Source organism: Euprymna scolopes, chromosome 26 (genome assembly GCF_053919585.1).
Source record: "Euprymna scolopes isolate OS-2025 chromosome 26, ASM5391958v1, whole genome shotgun sequence".
Lineage (NCBI taxonomy): Eukaryota > Metazoa > Mollusca > Cephalopoda > Sepiida > Sepiolidae > Euprymna > Euprymna scolopes.
Window position 1 is genome coordinate 104,593,457 of NC_136507.1, and position 26,105 is coordinate 104,619,561.

Sequence of the window (26,105 nt, forward strand, 5' to 3'; positions counted from 1 at the left end):
TTCTCCTCTCAGTTCTGATCCCTTATATTGCCATGTTTATTTTTAATTTTTGATTTTTATTGGTTCAGGAGACATAACTTATTTCTTGAATTCTTTGAGTGGAAGAACACATTTTTTCCTGACTTTACAGGAACTACTTTGGTTTCTGATCCGAGATGAATGAATATAAATCGTTTACCAAAACCTGGCTGAATGAATATTACAATAAATTACCAAAAACATAGCTCAGATAATATATTTTTTTTTTCTTCTTCAGAGACACCACTTATCAAGGCCAGAAGGCCACTCGAGGATAAGGGTTAAAGAATGTAAGATGGTGGTGTAGTAATCACTTATAATGTAAATTGGGTAGAATTTGATTATTTATGAGGACAGCTTAACAGGAACTTGTTTACATTAAACTTGAAAGCCACCATGTTGTATTCAACCAGGAAGCATGTCAGAAGAACAGTGTTCCAAAGGCGGGCAGTTCTGGGAAAGAAGCTTTGTTCATGGAATCTGTGTTTACGATTAGGCACAGATAGAGTGAGGAAAATCATATATAGTGGTTGTAGCTAGTCAAGTGTTTTTTTTTGTGAAAGTTTGGCAAGAGGGGATCATAGATTGGAATTCCGTCACGCACATGCCATAAAAATAGTGATAGAGCAGAGATAGGGTCGCGAAGTCTTTTCCGTGGGAAAGAAGTTGTACGAAAGAGAAAAGGGCATCACCTACCAGGCTTTGAAGCCTGTTTTGAACTCTATTGAAGCATAATATTAACGATTTGTTGGTATCTTTGGCAGTTTCTGAGTTTTAGACTCGCACATAGACTGATATATCACTTTCCATTACATAATAGATTATCTCGACCTCAAAATAATCGCTTGTCATCATCATCTGGGATTATGAGCTCAGGATTGGGAATCTCGGACACAGATTATATTAGTTAAACTTTGAAACAAAGAAAAGAAAGAATAGACAAAAAAGTAATATCTAATATTTACCAATTTCTACATTTATATAAAAGATGAGAGAGAGAGAGAGAGAGAGAGTTCTCTATGGACTCCAAAACGGCTGGACAGATTTTTTTTTTTTAATTTCACAGAAATGTACTTTATGTGTCTGGGATATGTTATTAGATATGTTTGGTATCAAAATGCCTCTGATAAGTATCGAAAATCGGTAATAAAAAAAATAAATAAATAAAATTAAAAAAGAAATAGTTTGATTTTTGACTAAAGTTAACAGCTTTATACAACCTAACATCACAAATACATTTAAGAAGTTTTATCACCGCACAAGCAGAAGGGCCCACAACATATAATCAACAGTAGGTTCTTTGATAAACAGGAGCGTGTTCAAATTGAATGTTCAGAGCACAATTGCACCATGTTACTTGACTTTTACATTTTAAACTTTAATTCAAGCCATTATAACTGCACAAGCAATAAGGTTAGGCATATAAAATCAACAGTAGGTTCTTTGATAAGACATAGCCACATTCGAAATGAATGTTTCTGTTTATAACAGAATTGAGCCATGATTTTTAAATTTTAAACTTTAATTCAAGCCATTATATAAAATAATTTTATAAAATGAACAGTAAGTTCTCTACAGTGCAATGTAGACTACAATGTATTATGGATTAAATCAGTGCAGGAAGGCATGTGAAACTTCTGCCACTGCACCATGATGGGCTCCCAATTAGAGCACACAATCAATCAATTTGATTAAAAAATGGGCAATTTCACCGATTTCGATGACAGTAAAAGTATTGGAAGTGAAGAACATATGTTGATCTTCATTCAATCCCGGACAACGTCGGGTCTCCCTTCTAGCTCTAATTAATATGAAATAAAGATGTAAAGAAAGCCTGGAAGGCAATGGATGTTTGTGCGAGTCGTGTGCGTGAAGTAGGAACAGTGGATCAGTAAACATAAAAAACATGGATTAAAAATTCATCCATTATTGAATTTAGTCAATTTTTGTTGCACGAGGATTCTTTTAATTGCGATATCAGAGATGTCAAAGGAAAAAAAAAATCCAGACAATTGAGGAATATTATTTTTGGTTCTGGAAATCAAAGTTATAATCAAATGTTTCAATTTTATGTCCGTGTATATGGAAACAATGGTCATTAGAAACATTCTTGGATATTTAACCCAAGCATTTCTCAAAAGAACGATTTTTCCAGAACTGCCCACCTGTGGAACACTGTTCCACTGGCCTGCTTTCCGGTTGAATACAACACAGTGGCCTTCAAATCTTGTAGAGCCGTACCCATAAATAATCAAATTCTACCCAATTTACACCATTAACAATTACTAAACTACCACCTTACATTCATTAACCCTTATCCTCAGGTGGCTTTTAGGCCTTGATAAGTGGTGATGCCCACATAAAAATTGTTTTTTAATTAATTCACAAATTAAAAAAGAACTTCGTTTAAATGAAGATTTTTATCCATCGCTTGCGAAGATGTCAGTGATCATGCAATTGTTCTGTGGGTTTGAAGATGGCTTGTTAGACTGATCCGAGCTCTGAAGTATTTCCCACATGTGGGATGATCCTGTAGCAGAGGTTCTCACTGCTCTATCTTTTCTAATGTCACGTTTCCTCTTGCGTTCTTCATTGCGTGCAGATTCAGCAATTTTAGCCTCTTTGTCTTGGGTTAGGTTTTCCCACGAGTTAGAATACAAACCGAACTGTTTGAGGGAGACCTTAAGACTCTCCTTGAATCTGTCCTTTTATGGTTCTTTTTCCATTGAACAGCTCATCATAAAGGAGCCGTTTGGAAGCCTTGAAACCGACATGTGGCATATATGACCTTCCCAACCAACCTGGCACTGCTGCAACATAGTGTATATTGATGGGAGGTTTGACTGGGCTAAAATTTCTGTGTCTGGTATCTTGTCTTGCCACATGATTTTCAACAATAAACTCGGTTTCCAAACTGTAGCTATTATAGCCAAGATAATTCAATTTAATCAATGAATCAACTGAAGCAGATGTGATACTACTTAAAAAAAAATGTTCGATTCATTAAATACATCTTGTAGGTGCTCAAAGCTTGGCCAACAGTGATGACCTCGTTTCACTGGTTTTAAACCGTCAAACTCACTCTACCAGTAACCCAAGCATTTCTCAAAAGAAAAGCGATTTATCCAATTATAAATATAGACATCCTGATCTCTTGAAAAACGAATATATGAACATAGCAGAGGAGTGACGAATGGCACTAGTTGTAGATAATTTACAAACCAAGCCCATTTTTGACCTAAAAGACAGAAACATGATAGAAGCAACAATTATCTGTAGAATCTTGCACTGTAGTCGAATGCGAGAAAAATGTGTAACCAGTTGGGTCAGCGTTGAGCTCGGGTTAGATGTTTTGAATTGAGAAAAAAAAAAATCCAGATTGCAAAGCGAGTTTTATTTTATTTATTTATCAATAGAAATTAAATATTAGTCTCTTTCTGTTTTTCTCTCTTTCCAGTTACGTGTTAAATAATATTACAACTACGGTGATATTTATATTATAACTAGCATTGCCCGGGAAAATATGTAATATATTTCTATTAAAACTTCTATCCTTCTCCTTTCCCCCATCCGTCTAAGCAACAAGTTGAGTAACATTATTGTTATTTTTCTTTTTTTGTTGTAAATTTTATCATTTAAGGAAAGGGGGCACTTAAACTCACACCCGACCCAAAAAAGTTTTTTTAAATAAGTTAGATAGGAATAGGAAAAATTTAATAAAAAATTGCTCTACATCAAAGTTGGAGTTTTATAAAAAAAAAAAAAAAGGGGGGGGGCATCGTGCATGTATGAACATCAATAATATGTGCTTTGTGAAATCCGAAATTATTTCATTTAATGAAACGGATGTGTGAGATAAATTCCTAAACCAATCAACTGATCATTATGAAGTATGGAATATATATTCTAGTCAACAGGGTGAACAACGTGGACACATTTTTTTTTTTTTTGGAAACTTTACCATTTAAGTTAGTGGTTCTCAATTAATGAACCGATCATTATGAATTATGGAATATATATTCTAGACAACACAGTCATTTCTTTTCTTTAGTAAATTTTACCATTTAAGAGGGAGCCCCTCACACCCCCACCAAAGAAAGCAATCGAAAAGTAAGCAAAATACAGAAAGGAACTGCTCTACATCAAATTCTGAGCAATATTATGAAATAAAATTTTAATCGGAATGGATGTGAGAGATAAACTCCTAAACTAATGAACTGATCATTATGAATTATGGGATATTTATTCTAGGCAACAGGCTGAGCAACATGGATACACAAACACACACATATATATATATATATATATATATATATATATATATATATATATTAGTCATGGGATGATTCCAATATTTTTCCTGATTCTGATATAATTACCAATTTCGTACTAAATTCCCAATTTCGATACAAGTATCAAGATTCCGATTCTTTATAAATCTCTAAATATAATATTTAACTCTAAAATAGTTATTTCCCCCCCCCCCGATTACTGTAAAAACAGGTGTTAAATGCGCAGATATTTTCTCAAACGTAAAAATTGACTGGAGGGGGGGGGGAGTAATCTATAGATTTTAATTTTACTAGTAAAATTTAAAACTCTATAAATATTATTTTATTATATTATTTTATCATTACGACCAACAGCGGAAAATGTTATTTTAAACAAAATCAAATATAAAAAAAAAGAAAAAGAAAATTAAAGGAATTGTTTTTTGGCATCGGAAAATAGGCACAAACTTTTCTGATTCCGATACTCCAAAGAGTTACAATTTTTCCGATTCCAAGTCCAATTGATCGTCCCAACAGTAATATATGTTTTTGTTTTTTTTATCATTTGATTTCTGAATTACTGTAGTTACATGACTGTTATCAGGTTATTATAATTTCCTCAATATCTTTATTATTATTCCAAAGTCTTTTTATATTTTAATACATGTTGTATGTACGTATATTGATATTCATTTAATATCATAGTTGCTCCTTTATGTATATGGATTTTGTGTAGTGTGCATGTTGGTATAAATTCATTTATGTCTACATTTGTACCTTTTTTATATATGCATTCTACACGTATACATGTATTTATGCGTAAGTTTGTTTTGTATTTGTCTCTAGGCATATGTATGCGTTTGTGTTGTGTGTATTGTAATTTACGTTTTTATATTGATATTATTACATATATTTTGGGGTCCTAAATACTGACTATAAAAATTGCCATATTTTTCTGCTTTAAATATCCTTTAATAATTAAGTGCTTATAATTTTTTCATCACTATTTTTAATGTTTTATTTATAATTATGATTTTTCAAACCAATTTTTTTAAAACTCTAATCTTTAATTATTAATCATTAAATTGTTCATACTTCCCGTGTATATTTAAATTACAAATTACATATACTATTTTTCATATTATAAGTTTGAATGTACAAGAATTTGCATGTGACATACTAGCTTTTATTTTACTAACTGCTATTTTTTATCTTTCATTTTTTATCAATTGCAAATAAAATTTAAATTAAAACTTAATTTAAATGTATGTTTTCAATAGTCCAGCCAGAAATAAAATTATACAAATAAATAAATAAATAATAAAATAAATTTATTACTCTTCATCGTCCCTACATCATCTCCAAGGTCGATCATATCTTATGACGCCATTGTTGATCTATCCCCCCCCTACTCCAACGTGCATTTAAAATTCTAAACCTATCGTCTCTCCCTCTCCCTCCTTCTTCATCTCTCCACTAGATCCTGCTTTATTTCTGTGTTTCTATGGTTTTGTTTTATTCATTGTCTCATTGTATAGCCTTATATATTTTTTTCACTAATTTAAGCGCTATTATTTTAAATTTCAATTTATTTTATTTCTAATATTATGTAACTGCTCTCCAAACAAGGACTTGTGTGAACAGTCTTCAATTTTCATTACGGACTTGACTTTTGTCAAAGGAAAATCGCCTGACGAAATCTCTAGTTATTTATAACCAGTTGACTGAAACATGCTCATGAATGTGTAAATACGTAAATATTTATGTAAAAATAAAAAGTATATCTTTGTCTACTTTGATATTGGACACCTTTGTATAAACCTCATTAAACTCGTTGGATGTTTTACATAACCTGGAATAATATATATGTTTGTAGAACGTATCTGTAATTTGATTGACCTTACCTTTTCATCTTTTCTGCAGCCTCTCTCTCACAGACGTGATGTTGCTAGTCTCAGTCTTTTCTACATATACTATTATGACAGGTGTTCCTCAGAATTGTCTTATCTATTCTTTGCTTCCTTTGTTCCAGCTCGTTTGACTCACTGGTCTAGTGGTCTCCATCAATTCATTGTTTTAATACCTCATTGTAATACAGCTTCCTATTCCAGTAGTTTCTATTCAAGGACTACACGGTTGTGAAACTCTCTCCCTGCTCCCTGTTTTCCTTCTACCTTCTACCAACAGTCTTAGTTTTTTTCAAGACTAAGGTCAATAGGCATCTTCTGTTTTTGCGATAATCATTTTTATTCTTGTCAGCTCCTTACATCAAGTAGCTTCATGCCTTGTCTCGAGCGATTTCCATAAAATATATATATAGACATATTTATGAATAAATATTAATTATTTTTTACCTACAGATACTAGTGTTTCAGTGCAAGAAGTTATAATTACTGCTGGTCGAAGGATTTAAGTCACAAAGTATTCAACTTTCAGGCCACCAAGGATTATCACAGAAAAGAAAGAGAATTAAGTTCTACATATAATATCAAACAAACAAACAAACAAACACAGAAAGCTAGTCAGATGATGTTCAACGGCAGACGTAGGAACATTGCTTTACGCTAGAAGCCAGATCCAAATAGCAATCCATCTGACATATCGCTGTTTGATTCAGGTTAGCCTAATATTTTGTTAATTTTCCCCACTATGTTATTAGCATGAATAAAATTCATTTTGATTTCTATTTTGCATTCATAATACTTCAGAAGTAATGCTATACGCGATATCTTTTGCCTTTAATGGCCTACACAAAAATATGCACTTCATAAAAAAGCAAACGTTTTTCAACTTTCTTTTAAGTACATTGGCTATCTGATAACCAATTACATGAGCGTCAAATAAATCTTTTACTTATTTCTTTATTACCCTAGTACTACATACGAACATACTTTTCCTCCTAATTTGTAATTTACCTCACATTTCTATTAGATATTTTGAATAATGCATTTTTAAGGATATAAGGGGCCTTTTCAGTTCTTTGTTATAGACCCTTCATTGCTGTCATCTTGAAATAAGAAGATTTACATTTGTTTTTTTCCCTGTTAACAGACACAGAATCATTTCTTTGCTAATTTTATGTTTTAGACGGGGGGGGGGGATTTACGTCATGTTTTCCTCATAGGCGAATGCTTCGAAATTGCAGTTTTACAAAAGTTCAGGACTTCATTTTAATAAAAACAAAAAAACTTTAAAGTTTTATTTCCATTCGACAACGACACTTTCTAAATATACACCATGTTTGCTTGCCATTTTTTTAAATCATAGACCAAGTAGTATAAATGAAAAAAAAAAGTAAGATGATTAAAAAATGTATATTGTTTTAAATTATATTTACACTAGAATACACGTTCTACGATGGGTAAAATCAATTCCTTCAACCGAACAGTTCTGCACCACTTTTACGTCCTCTGATGAAGATTAACATCAAGATATGACACTAAACCTTATGTCTAGAAGCATTATTCTAATTATGATCTAAATCCATTACAATGATTTTGATTTTAGAAAATATCTCAAATTTAAAGTTTAAGCTTAAGGAATGTTAAGAAGAAATTGAAATTCAGAGAATCTTGTTCAATTCATGTACAATGACTAGGGCTAGAACAACAGCATATTCTTTTCATTATTTTGACTCTCTCGAATGTATTCGTTGATATCTTATGTGCTTTTATATAGAGTGATGTGGTTCTCGGTTGATTAACTGTGTTGGATATATACTCGAGAGTCAAAACAATGAAAAGAATATTCTGTTGTCATAGCCCTGATAATGACTATGGGCATATACGGAATAATCACGTTGACACACCGGTTTCCATCAGATCACCAAAGTTAAGCAACGTTGAGCCTGGTCAGTACTAAAATGGGTGACTTTTTGGGAATTCCAGGTGTTATATATCCTCCCCACTTATCTCAGCATTGTTTCCAGTCATGTAGCACTTCTCGTTGCCACTGGACTAAAGCAGTGCAGGTTCAGGAGAGGATTGTGCAACTCTTGCCTCACAATTTTATTGCAGCTATTCTTACAGGGGTATCCATTGTCTCTAGAGATTGAACAGAGGCGATGACTATGATAAAATTTCATGCAAATCTGAAATATTTGAATTTTCAAATGTGAAGCCGTGATCATATTTTGCCTCATAAAATCCTTTAAACAATTCCAAAGAAACTGAAACGGGAAATATTTGTTAATTGATGCTTAATACCAAGTGCTAAAATTTTGCAAAAATGGGGATATCTAAATTTTCCCAAAGGGTATCCACACATTTTTTACCCCATTGTGCAAAACTAAATATAACCTACCTTACTCCTTATGCCTAGCAGCTATATTCCAAAATTCATGATGATTTATTTCTAATGAGAAATGATTGCTTGTATTATTTTGATTAATCGGATTACTGTTCTTATCTTGAGTGTTATTTGTACAACGTTTTGGTCGATGTAACCTCCGACCTTCTTCAGATTTATAAGTCGCCATGTTTGATATAAACACCTGAAGAAGGTTGATGTACCCATCGACCGAAACGTTATAATATTTATTATAAAAAATAAATACATAATAATAAAAAATGAAGAAAAGCTCTTTTCATTTGACAGGGCTTATTTATTTATTTATTTATTTTTTTATTTATTTATTTATTTATTTATTTATTTTTTTATTTTTTTATTTATTTATTTTTGGCAACTTTGCTCCAAAATCAATGACCGGGAATGTTTATTATTAAAATGAAAAAAAAAGAGAGGGTGGCTACTTCAGTTTCACTATCGATAATAAAAAAAAAAACAATGGGAGCTGACGGTGGTCATGTGGTTACCAACACGAACTGACGACCCGAGTGTTCCAGTTCGTTCCACAAAAAATCACTTTCACTTAGGATGTTGGCAACCTTCATGTGGTCCCTCCCGTAAGTATCTGAAGTCTTTCTAGAAATAATTCTGACTAAGAAAAATATCTGTGAAATGAATGCCAACAATAGAATCTTCCGATTCATACAACAATGATGATGATGATGATAACGATAAAGAAACTAACTTTACTTTATATATTAGATGAGAAACTGAAAGGCACAATGCTAGTACAACATATATGAGTTCATAATAAACAAAAAGATAAGGAAAATGAGAACAGGAATGAAACATGAAATTTGATGATAAAATGATAAAACGTTAAGTTTCGTATTTAATGGAGAAATTAAATTATTACACGTGTCATCTGATCTATTCACAACCGAAAAATTATTTTGTTGGGGACAGGGCATTCTATTGGATGCTAGATATTCAGCCACTATTTCAGTCACTCCAACTAAGAGATCTTTTTAAGATTCTAACCGTTCTTTTAGTACAATTGTTTGTATTTCTCTTGTACTTGGTTTACCCGGTATATTTGCCAGGTAGTTTTTGAAATTCTTTGTCATGAGTCTCTTATCAGTTTGTTCAAGCTGGGGTTGGGACATCCTACTGGATGCCAGACATTCACTAGCTGCGTCACATATTTTAATCGAAAGATCTTTTTAAGATTCTAACTGTTCCTTTAAATGCAATTGTTTGAATCTTTTTTGCACTTAGTTCACCAGGTATGTTTGCCAGGTAGTTTTTGAAATTCTTTTTCATGAGTCTGTATTCTAGCCCTATATGTTGTGCAAGGTACAGTCTTTTCATAGTGATTCCATGAACGAAGCTTTTTTCTTAGAACTGCATGCCTGTGGAACTCTCTTCCATTTGCCTGCTTTTCAGCTGACTACAATATGGTCGTCTTCAAATCCAATGTAAACAAGTTCTTGATGAGCCGTCCCCTTAAGTAATCCAATTTACCAAATTTCCACCACTAACAATTACTACGATATTGTCCAATTGACTACTGTACACTTATTAACCCTTATCCCTGAGTGGCCTCTGGGCCTAGATAAGTGGTGACTCCTTTGTAAAGAAAATGAAAAATAATAATCTTGTAAAGCAGGAAATTTTGAAAATTTCGTTTTAGTAGTTGATATTAAACGATTTATAACAAAGAATGAATAAAATGAAAACTTCTTTTTAAAAAAATATACCAAATGTTTTAAATATTTATTTTTACAGAAATCAAAGGAAATAACTCGTTTCATGATTACTTTCCGTTCAATGTTTCGGTAAGTTAAGGAAAATGTACTTACTTTAAAAGCATTCTTAGCTGGATTAAATTTTTTCAGACAAAAGCTAAAGTGATATAATATAACGGAAAGGAAAAATAAAAAAGGCTAGTCTGAATCAAGTATCGATATGTCAAACACTATTTGAGTCTGACTTTGAAAATACAACAATATAGCTTTATATGATCGATTATGTCTATTTGGTCATCACATATTTTAATCAATAATTTCATACCAACAATAATTTCAGAATCTATACTATTAATATAAAGATTAAATTCTATTAAATATTTCATAGTCCTCAAAAATGTCCCTATAAATTAATTTTGTACCATTATAGTATTAATTCATCCAGTTTATAATTAAAAAAATTACATCACAACTATTTAAAACTAATTAACCAATTTATTCAAAAAGTATATCAGTAAATTAGAATAGAAAAGTTAATATTGTGGTTGATTAGTTCTTGAAATCTTTCTTACCAATAAATTTCCAGTATATTAAAAATATTAAAGTCCCATTTTTAGAAATCCTATTAATTATTTAAATGGTATAAATTAAGTCAAACTTATTTTTCTCGCTTGTAAAATAGTTAAACCTAAAGACTCTAACCTATTCTTATAGTTGATATCCTATAATACTTTTATTAGTTTAATCACTTTTCTATGTACACCTTCCAATGTTAATCCCGATTCCCTTGTCTAAATGCTGGTGTTTGGGATTGAGGACAGTATTTTTATATCAGGGTTTATTCAAGTCTTAAATATTCTAACAATAACATTTGATTTCTCAGAAATAAAATTTCTACTCACGTTTTTAAAAGAATAATATGCATGGTGAAGAGCCACGTCCTTCACAAGGTTAGCCCATTAATATTTAGCATGTGAACATAGCGGACCTAGAGGAGTAAACCCGTAACAAAACCCCCTCTATTTTTTAAAGGTGATAGTTCATGTGACTACTATGCGCAAATGGATGCTTCAACAGCGAGAACATCACAGTTTGGATATTTTTTAAAGAGACTAGAAAATGGACCTTGGTTTTACCTTCAGCAGATTTGCTTCTCTTGTTTCTCTTATTTTCTTCCTTAGTCCTCACATTCAAAGAGAATAACTCGGTTCATGATTACCTTCTTTCAATGTTTAAGTATATTCGGTGAATTAGGGAAAATGTATTCGCTGTAAAAGTATTCTTAGCTGGAATAAGTATTTTCAGAAAAAAAATACTAGTGATATAATATATATAACAGAAAGGAAAAATATAAAAAGCTAGTTTGAATCAAGTATCGATATGTCAAACACTATTTGAGTTCTTTTTTTGTCCTTTAGTCCTCACATTCTATGAACGATGTTTCTGACAAATGGGGAAGATGGAATCTATCCATATAGCATATATCGTTCACTATTTTAGTTTTTGTACTTTGAAGTATTTTTTCTAATTTCTTTAGCCTCTTACATCAAGTGGTTTCATGCCTTGTCCAGAGTAATTTCCATTAAAAAAAAATGAATTCATCAAACTCCATTTAAAAATATTCTATTATTGTTCTTTGCAATTTGTTCCAAAAATATATTACACGTTTAGTAAATAATTCAATTTGTTAATGGTTTTTAAAATTTGCCATCAAGGTTAAAGAAAACATTGAAAAAAAGAAGAGATTAATTATTTTTTTAATTCTCAGAATTATTTTTACCATGAGACGTTCCAAAAGTTATGCTTCTTATTTTTTTATTCTGCCAAATGGATCAGAGGAGATTTCAAACTGCCTTGTTATGATGACTGTATCTATGCATTCATGACCTGAAAGTTTCATCTCTGTTGCAGATATTGACAGAGTGAGACTCTAAGAAAGCAACTCCTGTCATGGACGTGCATCAGAAGCAGAGATGCGTCACTGAATTCCTCCGTGCAGAAAAATTGAACTGATCAACATTCATTGGCAGCAAGTTTGAGAAGCCGATGCAATTGATATCAGCACAGTTAGGAGATAGGTTCGTCGATTTCAGAGTGGCAACAGAGATGAAAGTGACAAAGCGTGCTCCGGACTTTTGTGACCGAGGCATGAAAAGAGGCTAGAAAAAGTGCGTTGAAAATGGTGGTGACTATCTATAAAAATAAATTCTGCAGCACAAAAGGTCGCTCGTTTTAATAGTACCACTTCCGTCTTCATAGCTCTTCAACATTTTAGTTTTTGCAGTTAAAAATAGGAGGCCTTACTTTTTAGAATGGCCCTCATATGAATGCTTACTTTTAATAAGCCATTAAATATTTCAATAAATATTAAGGAACCTTGAACAAAAGATGTAAACTTTCCGTTTAAATGTCAAGGTCAGACTTGTAAGTCTGCAACTATGGAATCCAAAATTGTCAGAATATGACAAATTACACTTCTTGGAAATTGTTATCATTATTATTTTAAACTGAGATCATCATTCCTTAAGATACAAATATTTTAGCCTTTGTTCAATATATATATATATATATATATATATATATATATATATATATATATATATATATATATTAGTGTTGGGAGGATTAATTGGAACCGGAAAAATGGAAACTTTTTGGGGTATCGGCATCGATATCGGAAAAAATGTGTGCCTATTTTCTGATGCCAAAAACTATTCGATTAATTATCCTTTTTTTTTTATTTGATCTTGTTTTAAACAAAATCTTCCACTTCTGGTAATAATGATAAAAAAATAAATAAATATTTATTGATTTTAAACTAAAATCTATAAATCATCCTCTCCCACGGGTGCGCTTTTACAATTGAGAAAATACATTCTGCTTTTAATGTGTTTTTACAATAATCGTGAAAAAAATAACAATTTTATAATTAAATATTTAGAGACTTATAAAGAATTGGAATCGGTAATTGTATTGGAATTGAGAAAAATATTGGAATAGTCCCATCACTAATATATATATATATATATATATATATATATATATATATATATATATATATATATATATAAGGACTATCCACTTATCTAGTGTTTCCTTTTCAGATTAAATATGTTTTTAACTCTTTTTCAAAGTATTTTTTAACATGTTTTATTAACTGTTTGCTCGTATATATATATATATATATATATATATATAGTATGTTATGAAAATATATTTATGGCAATTAAGCTACACAGATTTTTCTGCATTCTATTCGTATAAAGAATTGTAAGATTATGAAATGCTCAAGCCTGTGTAGCTGAATTGCCATAAACATATTTTCATAACTAACTACTTAACTCTATTTACGTATTGAGTACTTTTAGAGTAAATACTGAAAATCGATACGTAAAATATTATATCTACTAGCATAACATTTTATCTAGATAGATTATTATTATTATTATCATCATTATTATTATTATCCACATAAAATGTTTTAAGGAGATATGATATTTTATTTATGGATTTTCAGTATTTACTTCAACAGTGCTCAATATGTGAATAGAGTTAGATAGTAAGTTATGAAGATATAAAATATATATGGCGATTATTTGCCACATTTCATCCCCCATAATGACTCCTCAGGCTAAAATGGTCAACAAGACCTACAGGAGTGAAACGTTAAATCTTCTGTATAGCTGTCATATTACATACATGTCCTTCAATGGAATACAAACTTTATTAAGTCGCCTGACGAGGACTTGTGCTCTTGACCGACCACTTGTGTGAAACATTAGCGTGTTCAGTGTAGCGACTATGTAATATTCGTCTATATAAATAAATAAAATACACATACAACGATATTACATAAGTAAAATCAAATTGAAAATACAAGAAAATCTTTATAATTCATATATTTGTGAATAGGAGGGGGCCATCCATGGGGGAAGATTGAGAATAGAAAAGTAAGATGGTGATTTAAAAATTCCAGCACTGATAAAGCAAATATTAGAACCGCACTGTCAAAAACAGCTGTTTGCTCTTGTGTGTGTGTGTGTGTGTGTGTGCGTGTGCGTGTGTGTGTGTGTGTGGTTATCCACAGACATCTGTTTTAAATTAATAAGAAATATCTACAACTAAAAATGGCTTTCTATGAGAAAAAGACATTGTAAATTCAAATAAAAATGAAATAAAATATTCAATGAAAATTTTAAAAAAGAACTAATCAACTATTTGTAAATTAGTATTTTACTAATATGCAAATTAGTATTTCTTTAGAATAATAAATATGAAACTGATAATTTTGTAATCAAAATCATTTTAGCCAGATAATACAGTATTATTGATGACCTTTTAGTTTCGAGAGACAATGGTTACCCTCTGTAAGGGTGCTTGAACAGGGAGTCTTTAGTGAAGCAAGAGTTGCATAATCCAATGGTAAAGAGAAATCCAGGGCGCCAGGAGACAATTCTGAGATAAACAAAGAAAGATTGGGGTTATTACGGAGTTTTCCTTCTCCTATATTCGTTGCACAACCTAGGCTTGTGAGTCTAGTCTACCCTACTATTTAATCTATTTATTTAAACTATTTGATTTATACTATAATACTGCTTTATTAGTTATTGAGCACTGTTAATAAGCACTAGAATTTCATTGGATTAACATCTAGAAATTAGTGTTGTTATTATTATTATTATATCATTATTATTATATTATTATTATCATCATTATTATTATATTATTATTATAGCATTATCATATCATTATTATTATATTATTATTATATCATTATTATTATTATATTATTATCATCATCATCATTATATCATTATTATATTATTATTACCATTATTATTATCATCATTATTATTATGTCATTCATATTGTCTATATTATTATCATTAAACACACGTAATTACAAAGCAGAGTGTATATAATTCTGTGATTTAATGACAATTTTTTTAATGATTAATTTATAATACTGCTTCAATTTTTGTAAAATCAATTTAAAGGTTTAAATATTGACCTTCATTTTTCTTTGGAAACTGATTCCCATAAAAATCGATTTGAGCTTCATTAAAGACTTGTTTTTAGTTTTCATTATATATATATATATATATATATATATATATATATATATATATATATATATATTTATTATTTTGCGACAAAAACCATTAGGAAATAGGAAAAATCAATATAGGTATAATCAAGCTGGGAATTCTATGCTTAACAAAATTTGCTTAAATGAAAGAACACTGCCTAAACACACACACACACACACACACACACACACACACACAATAAAATTCAAATATATATATTTAAAAAGAAACTGGCATATTTTGCTATTTCAAAAGATAATATTTAAGAGTATTGACTTTTCATGATTGTTTTAAATATATTTTCTAAAAAATATTTTTAAAACAATCATTTATTTTTATAACCAATTAAAAAAAAAACTAACGAAATTCATATTTTAAAAAAAATTATTCGAATATAAATTTTAATAGAAAATGTTTTTCATAAAAAGAAGAATATGTAAATTCTATCCTTAGAATTGAGAGTGTGTAAAAAAAATAAAAAAAACTGAAAGCATGCGAGGAATTCACAAAAAAAAATGTTGCTTATCATTTGATTTCCTTAACAGAAGGAAGTGAAAATTTACGAAATTTTTTTGTGTTTACCTAATTGTACAACATCAACAAAATTGGATGATTGTTTAAATTTTTTTTTTTTTTAGAAGAAAATAACTTTTTAAGTTTCAGAATTTTTTTTTAGATAAGGATTGATAATTGTTTTTTTAGAAGAAAATAACTTTTTAAGTTTCAGAATTTTTTTTTTTTTTTTTTAGAAGAAAATAACTTTTTAAGTTTCAGAATTTTTTTTTTTTTTTAGACAAGAATTGATAATTAGGATTATTTGAACTACTATTCTCATGTTTCTGAATTTTTAAATGAGGGTTGATAATTCAGATTATTTGGATCTGCCTCTACACCCCCGTGGATGTAATAAAGGATTCCATTCAAAATTTTGTGTTTAACAGAAAGATTCACGAGTTTGACAGAAAGGCTCCCGAGTTCGACAAAAAGGCTCCCGAGTTCGACAAGATACACCTGAAGAAGGTCGGAGCTTACATCGACTGAAACGCTGTGAAAATAACACTCAAGGTGAGAACAGTAGTCCAAAGAATCTAAATGATACGTATTCTCGTCTCAGTTGTTACATTCACAACGTTTTGGCCGATGCAACCTCTGACCTTCAGGTAGACCATTTTTTTTTTTAACTCGAATATCTTGACATTGTACCTGAATGGAATTTAAAACCGAACCATTTATTTAATCCATAGAGGTAAATTGTTCTCATTCCGTCATCCATAAGCAGGTAAATGTGCTAACGAACTATCTGTGTGGATTAAATTAAATAAAGGGTGGAGTTTGAAAGTCTGTTCGGTCACCACCACCAGCAGCACCACCACCGATTTCAACATAAAGATTTAAAAGTTCAACTGCAAGGTTCTCAAGTTTGAAAAGATACACCTGTAAAAAGGTTGGAATTTACATCAGCTGAAGTTGTGATGATAACAACTAATATGAGGATAATAATCTGAAGAACCCAAACATGACTTTTTCTTGAAGTGATTATTGTCTAAAAACCTTTCTTGTTTTAGAACATCCTAAGTTTAAGAAAAAGTTACGTTAGACTAACTTGAAAGAATTGTTAAAATATTCACGCATTCTTAAAACAGCACCAGAAATCTAATATTTCTAAAACATCAGTTGCAACCATCAAGAATGAAGCGGACTGAATTATAGAACCTCAGAGTACCATTTAAATCTGAAGAATCATTAAGTTTACAGGTAAAACAAAAACTATAAAAACAAAATAGGTTTAATTATCTAAAGTTTCTAATAAACGAAAATTTAGCATTTTTTTTAAAATAATAATACACTGTAACCTTATAATAATTTATATAAATATTTATAACATTTTTTTATTACTTAGCAGGATTTAACATACTATAAGTTTCTAACAAAAACAATAAATAAAAGAAAAACAACTCAGATACCAAATTATATAAAAACTTTTTTATATTAGATAAAAAAGGAAAAAGTTTTATCAAGACAAATTAAATTATGGAAACTCAAAAGAAAATTATAATTACCTATGTTTACAGGTAAAAAAAAATTATAATTACCTATGTTTACAGGTAAAAAACAAACAAACAAAAAAACAAACAAAACAAAAACAGAATAGTTGGGTGCCATTATTTAAAATTTAAAGAAAAAGTTAATATTTTTAAACAATAACTTACAATCTTATAATAATTTATAAAAAAAAGCCTTTTAATTACTTAACAAAAAACTGATATACTTATAAGTTTATAACAAAAACTATAAGGAAAAAAAAAAGAAAAACTTAGATACCAAATTATATACAAATTTTTGATATTAAATTAAAAAAGAATAATAATAAACTTTTATTAAGTAATAAAAAAAAAAGTCTGCAGTTTTTCAACTTGAATCTAAAGAGGAAATAAAATGCCGAAACCAAAAAGAGAGACTGTAGCGAGTCGATAAGTGAGATGATGATGCTGAAATTGGTGAATACTAAACGTAAAATCACTCACCTTACAAACAATCTACCAGTGAAGAAGAAGAAGAAGGGAGGTAGTGGCAAAGTAGTAAGTGGATCTCTAAGTGCTGCCTGAAGAAACCCTAAGCAAGTTTTACTCGCAATCTCTCTTATATCAGAGGAGGCAGAGAAAAAAAGATGGGATGAGGATGAGGAATAGGAAGAAACTATCATTGCCATTAGTTGTAAAAGGGTTGGAAGAGAGACGAAAAATAAAAAAATAAAAATAAAGAAAGAGAAAGTAAAAACAAAAAAGAGTTGCAAAAAAAAAAAAAAAAAAAAAAGAGTGGGATAAAGGTTGGATCAAGTTAGGGTCGTGTGCAAAATGGCATCTTTGCTTACTCTGGCTACTACCAGAAAGAAGGAGACTAAACAGGGGGGGGGGGGCAAAAAAGAGGTGTACAAAAGTTAGAACTCCGGCATGAGTAAGCTATAAAGGAGGTAACAATCCTTACATAGAAGGTATGCTACAGAGAGAAAGAGGAACTAGAGAGATTAAATAAACGAAACACACACACGATAATGTATATACATGACAAAATAGCCACCCACATTGCTCCCCCACCTCTCTCTTCCCCGTCTCAGCACACTTTTCGAGAATAATGAAAACAAAAGTGAAGGCAAACTGCATTATTGGACAGACAGGCAAACACACAATAAACTTATGTAGAAATAAATTGGCTTTCATTTTCGTATTTGTTCAGAATTCTTTGTGAAAAAAAAAAGTTTAGTCTGAAAAAGTCAGTCAAAATGTAAATACAAAAATTCAGCAGATTCAAAAGTTTGTTAAAAGATATATATATATATATATATATATATATATATGTATATATATATATATATATATATATATATATATATATATATATATATGTATATATATATATATATATATATATATATATATATAATGAAATAAGTATTACAGTTAAGTTTACCAAAATAATCCAAGATGGCAAAACTACCCTCTGATGAGAAGGCAAGTATTTCTTCGAAACTCTGCAGATTAAGAACTATCCACTTATTTTGTGCTTCCTTTTTAAAATTAAATGTTTTTAACTCTTTTTCAAAGTGTTTTTAATATCTTTTATTAACTACTTGTTCTTATATAATTGAGCATGTCAAACATACTTAAAGAAATAAATGGTAAGATTGTCAACATCTTGAAATTTGTAAAATAGACTTTTGTCATTTATTTGTTATATGCACTGTAATTACACCGAGCTTCATAGATTGAAGGATTTGTATGAATAAAAGGTGAAATAAAATTGAAGAAACATATTTCTACATGTGTGTATGTATGTATGTATGTATGTATGTATGTATGTATGTATATATATATATATATATATATATACACTAGCTGTATCCGGTCACGCGTTGCTGTTGCTCAGTTTGTTTAAATGAAACACAAAAAACAAAAAAACAAAATGTATGTTTCTTATGTTTATGTTCTCAACATTTTTGAGGTGTCCCATTTCTGTGCAGATGTAGAGATTGTCTGATTTTCTGGCTGTAGAACACGCAACAGATGTTTGTCTACGCGAGAAGCAATCAGGGTGTAGGTGTAAGTCACACAAATGTAAAAATTGTTAATGGTTATTGCAAACGCCAAGCGAATTGTGAAGTGCAATATTTTAAATTAAAATGGTTTATCCGTTTAAATCATTCAATGTATGTTCATTACCTGTTCTTCCTTGACACAAACGAAAAAGATGAGGGTTTAATTTTACTATGGACATGTATGTGAGAACGCACTGGAAAATCTTGTAGATGAAAAAATTTAACCGACTTTCTTTTTATACAAAAGTATAGTGTTTTATCAAAAAAAAAAAAAATCGATAGAAAAATCGAAAAGCAAACTGTTTAAAGAATAAACCAACAAAGTAAATGGGAGGATGATGATGATGATGATGATGATGATTCATAAGGAAGAAAAAAGAAGAAAATGTAAAAAATGTCGGAGGATAAGTTTAAAAAAAAGGAAATAATTTAGCAAACTGTTGTCTTTTTTATTCAAATAAATATTCTTATTTTCGAACATTTTTTGGAGAAAAAATACTCCTTTCAAATATAATTAATGAGAATATTCGTAAACATTTTGGCGCTTCTTCGTTATTGTAGCGAATTCAAAAATCGAAACACTGAAGTTCAAATGAAACCAATAATATCTACTGAATTGCCATGTCGCAGTAATGAAAATATTCAAAATGCACGAAAACGATAATGTAGAAATTAATTATTAAAGAAAATAGTTTACGTCACATGTCATGTGACAAAACAAACCTAGCTGAAATAATTTTTTCGTTGAATCATGGAAGACTTAACTAATTATAACATGAGAATTAGGTCGACAACATTGCTTATTGTTGAAATTGACAAAAAATGTAAGTAGTTATTGTTTTTTTATTAAAAATCAACTTTTCAGTTGTCGGATTTTGGTACAATAATGAAGAAGCACCCTTTTTATCGGCCAACCTGCACAATGAACACCCTACATATATTTTTTTGGTACTCTTGCAGAATGTGACCCAGATTCTCAGGATTTTCCATCAATCATGGTTTGCGCTCAACCGGCAGTCACCGGATTAAGCCGAGCAAAGTAACAGACGTAGACAAATTTCAAAACAAATTGGAAAAAATAGAAATACAATAAATAAAATAAAAAACCCTACTATAAATTTACTGAATATATGTATATATTTATTTTCCTCAAGAAAAGTTGCATTTTCTATTGTTTATTTACTTTTATTATTATTTTTTTGCAATTTTTTTATCAACAAAAGTTGGGGGGGGTCCTAGAAAAGATTAACCTTTTTTTTACCGTAAATTGTTAGGTGAAAGAATTTTTTTTTTTCAATAAAAATTACATTTTTAGTTGTTGTTGTTTTTTTTTTAAAGAGAATTGGCAGTAAACGTTTTTTTTTTTTTTGTAAACAGAAGTTTTTTTATAAGAAAAGATGAATGCTTTTATGAAAACTAAATTGTTAGGTGAAAATACAGAAAAATTTTTTTCAAGAAAATTTACAAATTATTTTTGTCAACAGATGTTAAAAAAATGAACAGAAAAAAAAATCCCCCATCACCCAAAAAATAACTTTAAAATTACATTTGTTATGCAAAAACCCAAAAAAAAACAATGCCAGTTTAGTGTTTCAACGTTTGAACAATGCGGTGATTGTCGATCAAGCCTGAGCCCGAGCCATAATTGACGGAAAATTCTGAGGATTCAGGTCAAATTCTGCAAGAGTACCATTTTTTTTTAATTTCATCTTTTTTTTTCAATTTTTTTAGTGGATTAAATTTAATCAAAATGCAAAAAATTCAATATTTAAAGATTTTTAAGAGGTGTTCAGTTTCTAATACAAAGTTCTAGTAAATTAATCCCTTTTATTGGAAACACGAAACCGAATTATTGCCTGTATGGTCGGGAGCTTCTTTTCGTTTTTTCAATATTTTCAGCAGATTATTATTGATTAGACACTCATCTACCAGATTCTGCAAAAAATTTTTTAAATGCCGAAAATTCAATATTTCAAGATTTTTAGGGTCGCTCAATTTCTAATACGAAGTAAGTAGAGATAAAAGTTTGTCGTAGTTTCACGATGAAACTTGTTATAATTTAGTGGCTTGATGTTATTTTTTAAATAAAAATAATATTCATGTTTGGATATAAATTCGAAAACTCATTTCACTTTAAATAATTTAGGTGACTGAAATAGGAATTAACCACAATTAGTAAAATTGTCCTCGAACAATGACAAACAATTAAAACAGACTTTTGAATAAATCGGTTTTGTGTATCCGTCGAGTGGTTCCAAAATATAGGGGATATTTGAAACTGAGCACTTCACTAAAACTCATTAAATACTGATTTTTTTTTTTGCATTTTCTATCGGTAGATTTAAAAAATTAAAAAAAGAACTCTTTTTATCGATTAAATTTTTGACGGTTTTTATGTCAAATATTTTTAATAATACTTATTTTTATGAACATATTTAGTTAAAAAAATGAATTATATACGATACATTTATAAAACTAAATAAACATAAAAAATGGTTTACAGATATTCTGCAGTCATTTATTATTTGTCAAAATGTGTCTATATTAGTGATGGGATGATTCCAATATTTTTCCTGATTCCGATACAATTACTGATTCCGTGCTAAATTCCCGATTCTGATCCAATTCCGATTCTTTATAAATCTCTAAATATTTTACTATAAGATTGTTATTTTCCCCGATTTTCGTAAAAACAAATGTTAAATGTACAAATATTTTCCTAAACGTCAAAATTACGCTTGGGGAGAATTTTAAAATCAATGAATATTTATTAATTTATCAATATTACCAACAATGGAAGATTTTATTTTAAACAAAATCAAATAAAAAAAGCTAATTAAAAGAATCGATTTGGCATCAGAAAATACGCATCAATATTTCCAATTCCGATTCCGGTGCCCCCAAATGTTCCAATTTTGACGAATCCCGATTCCGATTAATCGTCCCAACACTAGTCTATATACATTCATCCTACAGCCAAAACAAATATTGTGAAAGTTTAATGTTTTTGCACAAATGTTTATATAATATCTCAATATTGTATTATGTTAACCAGTGCTATTAAATCATCACAATAAAATTCAATAATATTTAAATTAAATCATTTTAATTAAAAGTGGATAATAATAATTATAATTAATTGATAATTTTAATTATTTTTAAAAGTAAAATGATGTAGAGATGAAGTAATGGAATTTAATGAGTAAATTGATGCTTAAAAAAAATCACAGGTCGAGACAAAATCTTCTTAACTGCAGGACTTTACGTTGCAAGTGAAACAGTTGCATTTGCGAGTGATTTTTCTCCAAGTGGCGACTAGAAATAATAAAACGTTTATTTTTGGGTAATTGTATTTTTTCATCGACAATCTTCCAAAACTCATTACTGAGTAAAAATTGTTTTTGTTTTTTTTAGCCTTTTATTTTTTTTTTCAATAAAACTAGTAAAGTCTAATCGTTTAAACAATTTTAAAAAACATCTGAAGAAATCCAAATGTTTATACGTTAAAGTATCAGCATAAAATTCAGTGCATATTTAGAATTACAATGACATCACAATTTAGAATGAAGACAAAACTTTATAATGTACATACTCGTCACGGAAAAAAGATGTTATATTCCAAAAAATCATATGCGTTTGGCTAGTAATTTTTCTATTTGGCTAGTAAACGAAAATATTTAGTTGTCAAAGGTCAATTAAACATAAATTTGTGTGTAGAGCCCTGTCAACTGTTTTGGAAATTAATATAAACTAGCATGACCTGTGGAAATTCCACAGCGACATCTTTCATATGTAATATATTGCTGCCAAGAATCAAATCCAAAACGTTTAGCTTACGATTTACTTTTTCCTTTGACGCTAATACCTGACCTATGAAGACATGTTTGAGGCAAGGCTAAAATTAAAATATGAATTAATAGCTATTACGTTACGTATACATATTCGTAATGCTGTCGTTCGACCTTCACCTAGCAAATTCCATTCCTTTAATTTTCGGTTTTCCACTGATTTTCCCTGGCTAAAACCCCAATATAAAGTTTCGCATGGGTTACCAAAAACTGACAGAGGAATTTGGTAGGGAAAAATTTTTAAACAAAAATATATATACGCACACATAAATGTATATAGAAAGAGGTTTGTGTTTACTATAACCTTTTTACACAAAATTATACAAGTATACATCATGTAGAATATTTGCATGAATATAATTGCACGTAATAGTTAACTAAAGATGATCACTTTATAAGAAAACCGAAAAATGAAACTAATAGGAAATCAGTTAAAATGAATGTTTAAAAGAATATGCAAATTAGCTATATCCTTGGCAGATGAATGCATATATAACAAAGTTGTATTTTCTTTTTAAATAAATAGAAAAAAGGGGGTTTAATATGAATATTGATACTAAGAAAATACCGATTATCAAATTGGCCGATTACCTATTAATTAACTAATTAATTAATTAACTGCACTGAATTTGAGGCAAACTGATATAAACGAATTGTTTTTTTTTTAAATGTGTAATTCCAAATATGCACTGAATTTTATGCTGATACTTTAGCAGAAATACAGTTTCGCACTTTAATCGCTTTCTATTAGCAATTAGTAAATTAACTGAAGTACAGGATCAGCTTAATTTGGAATTCAAGGTGTGACTACATGGTGGAATTCAACATATTATATGCTGAAAATAAAGAACAATGAAAATCTCTTGTTATATGAGCTGTTGATAAGATTCCTACCACAACAACTTACCAATGGTGATTTGTTTGAAAAAAAATATCCAGTTCCTGAGTCCATTTGAAGAAATCACCAAAGAAGCATGTCACAGAACTCCAACCATATCAATGATACGTACAAATTTAGCTGTGAGGTTATTTCTGTCAAAAGCTGTCAAATCTAATTCTGATATTTCTGACTTTTGTGGAATCCTTACCATTGTTGAACAATTCAGGTTATCAATTTAAACAAGATTTTCATTTTATCTAAATGATAAAAACTTGTGTCTACTTTCCTAGATTTATGATTCAAATATAAATTTTAAAATATTGGCATAGAAAACATATTTAGAATTGCATTCTATATCTATTTTCCACTGATGATAGTGAAGCAGAATCGAACGTATTCACTGAGAGCGAAGAAATACGAACATGTGTAAACTACAATATGGCAATCTTGAAACCAACTGACAAAAAATTACCAGTAAAAATGTCACAAAAGATGCTTTCATCGTTCTTGTATAACAAAACCAACAGGAAGTAAAAGTACAATTATTCCTAATTTAATTTCGGCCTTCATTTTTGAGGTGTGAAAAGTGAGCATCATTTATAATAGCCAAATTGATTAAAGTATCATCAAATAAAACTGAATAAAATGACAGTAAATATGAACATTCAATATAATTCTATACATAATGATTATTCTGCCAATTTTTTAAACAATTCTAGCTGCATTATAGCTTAATTATAAGTCATTAAAAATGCTGATATATTCAATTTTGGTGGCGAAAATGAAGTACCAAATGTCAAACATATACTAATTTCAAAATCACATATCACAAAAACTATTAAAAGATACATTTCCTAGTCAAACACATACAGAGAAAAAACTTCAGTTGTCCTTCTTCAATGCTTGTGGTACAAATCACTTGTTTTGTATTGTTTATTAAATTGTTAGGTGAAAGTACAAACTAGTTAGAAAAACACCCTCTCCTCCACATGTTAAGAAATGAGTTTCCAAAAAGTTCTCTACATAAATATTATCGTTCTTTTTACTGTTTTTTTTTAATTTTTGTATTGACTTTGTTCAAATTAACGCTGTGATTGTTTAAAATGATTTATTTCCAGTTATTGTGGACCGTTCTACTTTACGTTGAATGCCCAGAAAAAGTCCCTTCTGATTAATGTTTACCGGTTTTAAAAGAAGCAAACAAACTTGGCTGTTTAGAATAACAGAATATTTTTTGATTTGGTAAACATTAATCAGAAAGGATTTTTTCATGGCATATATGTGAAGCAGAATGATTTGATTCGCACAAACCAGAATTTTTTAATAACAGATTCGCTCATTTTTTTCATACGATAATTTAGGACGCTATAAGATTCCTACCTTAACAATTTACCAATGGGAACTTTTAAAAAATTGTCCACTTAAAGAAATCACCAAAGAAACACGTCACAGAACTTCAAACATATTGATGATAATAACTTTAAATACTAAGGAGATTATGAGAACAGAGGAGGTAGGCAGCAAGAATAAAAGATGAAATAGAGCAGCAGCAAGTTCAGAACTTCAGCTTATACTAAAAGAATTACAATTTGTACTTTGTAGTTGGTTTGTAATTTCTTTCTTTTTTTATCTAATTGTTTAATTATATTCATTTAAAAATTGGAAATTGTACTTTGTGTTTTGTAATTTTAGTTAATAAAGACAAAAAGCCATAATAGTGGCCAGGCACTTAATTAAATGTTAAGTTAAATTGATAGTAAATGTGTCAATGCTATCTGATAAATTTCTTGGCAGCAATGAAATGATTTAAATTTAATAGGAAAGAGAAAAGTAATTAATTGACCGATTAATCGGTAAATTTGCTGGTGGC

General features: G+C 29.6%; 1 protein-coding gene and 1 pseudogene across 3 annotated transcripts in view; one reads left to right on the plus strand and one right to left on the minus strand.

Moving 5' to 3' along the window:
- Window positions 1–26,105, minus strand: part of LOC145248335 (four and a half LIM domains protein 2-like) — a 432,228-nt gene that overhangs the window by 92,138 nt on the left and 313,985 nt on the right. The gene's annotated exons all lie outside the window — the stretch shown is intronic.
- Window positions 8,071–8,188, plus strand: LOC145248421 (5S ribosomal RNA; annotated as a pseudogene).